The following is a 5778-nucleotide window of genomic DNA, read 5'->3' as shown; positions in this document are numbered from 1 at the left end:
CCTGGTCCTGGCTCCCTGTCCCTGGTAGGTATTCGTAGCAGTACAAATACGTAGCACCAGGCTAGTCGTGCCGTGCCGGGCTGGCACGCGTGCCAGGCATGGCAGCCCAGGCACGGCCCTAGCCGGGCCACGTGCCAGGCACGGCCCACTAAGCTACGTGCCGTGCCGGCCCGTGACGGGCCAGGCACGCGGGCTATCGTGCCGGCCCGATAAAACCAGCCCGTTTGGCCAGGTATACTCCTCCTCCGTCCTCTCGCGCCCCCTCCCACATCTCATCCGGCCCCCTTCCCGCTCATCCCTGAACGGATCCGAGACGTGCGGGCAGCGGAGGCGAAGGGCGACGGCGTCGGCGACCTGCAGGCGAAGGGCGACGGCGGCGGCGCTTGATTTGAGGCTGCGTCATGGATCGGCCCCTGCTGAGCGACAAGATTGCTGGACTGCCGCCATCTCACCTCGCCCCACCAGCTTCCACCGCCATGGATCCGCCGGAGATGGAGGGCAACGAGTGAGAGGGAGCAGGAGAAGATGTGAATCGAGGGAGTGAAAGAAGAAGTTCACACGGGAAGGGGAAGAGGGAGTCTTGCGGCGTATCCTCGTCTCATCCTGGCTGCAGATCTTTTGACGCCATGGAGCCAGCCGCTCTTGCTCGATGCCACGATACACAACACCAAGGTAGGCTCGACTACCTTTCTCCTCTCTCCCGTGTGATTTGTTTTCTGTTGATTTCCCCTCTTGTCTGTTCTAATTCGTGGGCAAACAATGGAGGATTTCTTCATTGTCGATCTTATTTGGCGCTGATTTCCCCCTAGATTCCTTCCTTTTACAGTTCCTTTTCGACTTGCTGTTCATCACGTCGATGGCTTCCATGGAGCAGAGGAAAGTATGCCCTCTTCATCTAGGCAGAGGAGCGGGACGGCCAGGAGCTGTCGTCCTGCTACCCTATGCCAATGGATGCGCCTCCCAGATGGCTAGCAACGCCAGATCCAGCTGGAAAGGACTCTACGGTAGGTTTGGTTTGTTATCCACCCCATGAAGTATAGGATTTTCTGTAATTTATTTATGTGGATTAACCCCAGACTTCATAGAGGTAGTCATCTTAAATTAGTTTGAAGTATTGTTATTGGTCACATGTTTACCAGTCCTATTATTGAAGCAACTGGATAGCTGCCGTTAGCTGTAATGTGATTAGCTACCAATCCTATTATTGAAGTTATTATGGTATATGTTCCTGCTACATAAATATACTTTTGTGATCATGAAATTGCATTTAGTTTTAGTATTCTCTGGTGCTGGAAAAGCTAACCTGTATCAAGCTAGATTATGCAAAGAGATTATACAAAGAGTTGGGAGCTATGCCTTTTTGCATTCCAGATTATGCAAAGAGATTGCCATGTTTTTTTTCGTTTCGGTTTAGTATATTCCCTTATATGTCCAGTTGTTTTCTGCAGAACAAATATAAATGTTCATGTTGTAATGGATGGATATGTATTGATGCCATCGTCATGTCATGTAAATTAGTTACAGAGCAGATCTATATTTTTGTTGGGACTAAAAGTGAAAACGAATTTGGGACCAAAACTTTTCAAATAGATCTAAATATAAATTGTGACCTTGCGTTGTTTGGGGTGGAGCTGCAGGGGGGTGAGAGGTGGATAACAATAGCGAGAAGGAGCATGCCATCGAGGAGTGCAAGCAGCGGCACTCCTCCGCAATGGGGTATGGCTGCAGGGGAGGGGACACGGCCAACGACAGGAAGAAGGAGCAAGTCGTCGAGGAGTACAAGCAGCAGGGTAAGATATGTATATTTTCAGACGATCTTGACTGTTTTGCAACATGTATTGCATTTCCAGGGATGATCCTTTTGCTTACTTATTATTTGCTATGTTCTCTGAAGATTATTTTTGGCCCATACAGTTTCCTGTGACTGGAAGTCTGAAACTGAAGATAGGGCATATTGTTTTGGTTCTGTGGCCGGAGATATTGTGGCTTGATTTCCCTAGAGCAATCGGACCCTTCCAAGATAGGTGAGCCTGATTTCTTCTGCAACTCTTGCACCACAGTACATGAAAAGGAATATGTCTACCTATCAGCACTATTTCTTGAAGAGGATTGTTGTTTCCCCTTTATTTTGTCACATCTTTCATGTGCTGGAGTTTTTCTAGGTCACTTTACACACTAGGCATCAGTGCACTTTTAGATACATTAGTGCTGATGGTGCTATCTTTAATATCTACTTTTGCGCTTTTCAAATTTTCTACTACGCTATCTATTATGTTCAGAGATTATGACTTTACACATGTAATGCTGATTTGAAAATTTCCCTTGATTTGTTCCTCAAATGTTCTGAGAGAGTGTTGTGTATTAGGAAACCCCTTGGATAGTCAAGGTGTTGTTTCAGCTGACTAATATAAAGTTATATTTCCAGCAGAAGATATTTGGGATTGACGTTCTAATGAGAAAGTAGCATACGGATGGATGGACAATTGGACATGAGCTATCCAGTGTAGGTTCAAACAATTCATTCATTCATTGCAGGTTCAACATGTTTCATTATGTCTTTTTGCTTCATATTCAGGGTCGAGTTGGGCTATATTTCTTTCATTGAGGCGAGGGTGATTCCAGTAGGTGAGGTGCATTTTAGACATCTGGATGCCTTGCTATGTTCAGGCGTACTCGCCTTTTTTCTTGAAGTTGGGCGTCCGTTGTCTATGCGGCAAGGTGAGCTTATCCCATTTACTTTGTTCAATCCAGAGTCAAGATTCATATCCCCTTCACTGTCATTTCATTTGTGAGCATTTATTCCATTGCTCTATGTTGTCGGCATCCTGACAGTTTAGATGTTTCTGCGGATCACAATTGCTTCTGAACACACCGACCCATCTCATTGAGGAAATTCCCCTGCTCCGCTTAATTAAAATTAATGTGAAATATGTTTCTACCAAAACTAATTACAATTTATTCTTTTTAGTTTCTACTGATTTTCAGTATGAAATATTGGGGCCTGAGTACTTCAGTTCATTTCACAGTGGATATGGCACACACATGTATCATTGCTGTTATCGTAATTGATACCAACACCTTGACTGAATCGCATAGAATAGACTGCCCTGATAATTCTTGCAGTCCTAAAATGGTTTCTCAAAACATGGGAAAATTTACATTCTAAAAACTGTAGGCACACTGGGTGAAGCATATATATAATTCTATTATAACAGAGGTCACACACACACACAATATATAATTCTCTATATGCAAATTGTTATAATATGATTTTATTAGAATAGAGGTCAGGTACTACTGCCACGACGTAAGAAGGAAGGTGTGACACCCAGTTTTATATCTATTCTGATTTCAGTTTTCATCAATGTCGCTATTATTATTATTATTATCTCTTTGTAGCTTCATATAAAATCAGTACTGACATGGTCATTTTACAGAGTGTAAAAATGGTAGGTGGTAGAATCATAACCTGGGACTGAGTGCCTTAAGAAGTTCCTTTCATTATCGTTAAATAATATAATGTTTAGGGCCAGTTTAGATGCGTTGTCGGAAAATATGAGTAAAATCAGTGAATATTGTGCATTGCCTTGGTGTTTGGTGTGTCTATTGCATAATCCTTTTCTTTTTTGCTTCTCTTTCCAAAGCAAGGACCAGGCTGGGAACATATGTTTATAATGAAGTTCTTTCATTGCAGCTACATAGTATCTTAGCTAGGTATCTCCGTGCAAGTGTAGTTTGCCTGCAGGTTGGACATGTGTTTGAATATAATCCTTTTCTTGCTTCTCTTTTCAAAGCAAGGACCAGTCTGAGAACATATGTTTATAATGAAGTTCTTTCATTGTAGTCTGCATAGTATCTTAGCTAGGTCTCTCCAGCATGCTACCACAAAAGCGGAGCCATGATGTTATGCATATATCTGCATCGTCTATCAGTCCTAGAAGTTCTGATCTTCGTCTACCGTTAAACCGAGTTCATCTGTCTGGGTATGGCTGCACAACTTTTTATGTAATTGGACATTAAAAAGTAGAGAATTTGGTTGTACTGCATCTGCCAAAGCACTATTGAAACAATGAATGTCAGCTATGTTATGAGCCAAACCATATTAAGTATGTGCATCCTGGGTGGAATGCTTTCTGTTCATGAGCTGGTCTCCCAACACGTATTGTTGAGAAAAGAAAAGAGAAGAAACGAAAAGAAAAGAAAGGAGCTTTTAAGTTCTTAAGAGGAGCAAGAGAGCTTCTAAGTTGTACACATTAGATCTAGCTTTCTTATGCTGTTTGTCTAATTATTTTCTACTCCCTGTATTTTCATATTGTGCTTCAAGCGGGCCGGCCGAAGAAAACGCTTTGTGGGCCGAATTGAGTACCATGCGACTACATCCGAATAGACATGCGTCTAAGTGGCATAGAAACAGTCTCTTTTTCAAACACATTTCTTTTATAGAAACACTTTTTTTAAAAGGGGCTTCTTATGTGGTTTATACATGGTGTTAGGTATATGTATATTCTTATTAAGCAAAAAGAATGTATTGTTTTTACATAGGGATGTAAATTCTTACCGTACTTGCTTGCTCAAACAAAAGATTGTCTAAAAAATACTCATATTTTCAACACACATGGTTTTGAATGAGTCTGTACTACCAAATTGTAATATGTACGTACTCCCTTCGATCCTTTATATAAGGTGTATTTGTTTTTTGATAAATTTCCACAATGTAAGGTACATTTCTCTAATTCGTCATAATCCTTTTTTTATCTATGTAGAAAAGAGTAAAATATCTTTCTCCTGATTGTCTGTATCTTTTTTTATAAAAGAGGAAAGTATGTCTCCCCTGATTGGTATTGAGTAATCAACAAATTTGACAAGGGCAATTTTGTACTAATGTATCTATAATTTGTTGCCTTGGTCACTGTGCCCAAAAAATTACACCTTGATAAAGGAACGGAGGGAGTACATCTCATTGTAGACAGCAAGACACCATTCCTTTTTATTAAAAGAGATTAAATTTGTTACCACATGTGCTTGCCCACAACGAAATCAATTAAACCATATTTTTTTCAAGGCGCATATGGATTAAGATATGACTTTCTACTACCGAACTACAATAAGTATATACATCGCCTGTCCTTACTGAAGGAAACTATTTTCATCGCGAACATGGGTTTAGCGGGTCTCTGCGCCATTTGGCGCAATGGGTCAACTAGTTAAGATTAAAGATCACGAATGCTATGCTTTGTGTAATTTGGGTGCTAGTGTTTCCACGATTCCAAAGACTTTGTGTGATTTGCTAGGTTTCCGTGATTTTGATGATTGCTCTTTAAACTTGCACCTTGCGGATTTCATTATTAAGAAATCTATGGGAAGAATTAATGATGTTCTTATTGTTGCAAATAGGAATTATGTGTCTGTGGATTTTATTGTTCTTGACATAGATTGCAACCCTTCATGTCTTATTATTCTTGGTAGACCATTCCTTAGAACGATTGATGCAATTATTGATATGAAGGAAGGGAATATTAGATTCCAATTTTCGTTAAGGAAAGGCATGGAACACTTCCCTAGAAAGAAAAATTAAATTACCTTATGAATCTATTATGAGAGCCACTTATGGATTGTCTTCCAAAGATGGCAATACCTAAATCTATCCTTGCTTTCATGCCTAGCTAGGGCGTTAAACGATAGCGCTTGTTGGGAGGCAACCCAATTTTATTTTTATTTTTTGCTTTTTGCTCCTATTTAGTAATAAATAATTTATCTAGCCTCTGTTTTGGTCGTGTT

The 5778-nt window shown here is 40.9% G+C and overlaps 1 long non-coding RNA gene across 5 annotated transcripts; it reads left to right on the top strand.

The window, feature by feature from the left end:
• The first annotated feature begins 240 nt into the window (after positions 1 to 240).
• LOC125508863 lies at positions 241 to 5328 on the top strand. 5 transcript variants are annotated; one of them, XR_007283829.1, is made up of 7 exons: positions 241 to 672; positions 810 to 1004; positions 1638 to 1790; positions 1895 to 2024; positions 2429 to 2503; positions 2576 to 2718; positions 4325 to 5328. It is a non-coding gene; the product is annotated as an uncharacterized LOC125508863 (long non-coding RNA). The 5 variants fall into 5 exon arrangements; XR_007283827.1 differs by lacking the exon at positions 4325 to 5328 and having other exon boundaries at positions 2426 to 2503; positions 2576 to 4253; XR_007283826.1 differs by lacking the exon at positions 4325 to 5328 and having other exon boundaries at positions 242 to 672; positions 1915 to 2024; positions 2576 to 4253.
• Positions 5329 to 5778: the final 450 nt, after the last annotated feature.

The sequence above is a fragment of the Triticum urartu genome, chromosome 5 (genome assembly GCF_003073215.2).
Source record: "Triticum urartu cultivar G1812 chromosome 5, Tu2.1, whole genome shotgun sequence".
Taxonomy (NCBI): domain Eukaryota; kingdom Viridiplantae; phylum Streptophyta; class Magnoliopsida; order Poales; family Poaceae; genus Triticum; species Triticum urartu.
This window is presented reverse-complemented; position numbering and strand designations above follow the sequence as displayed.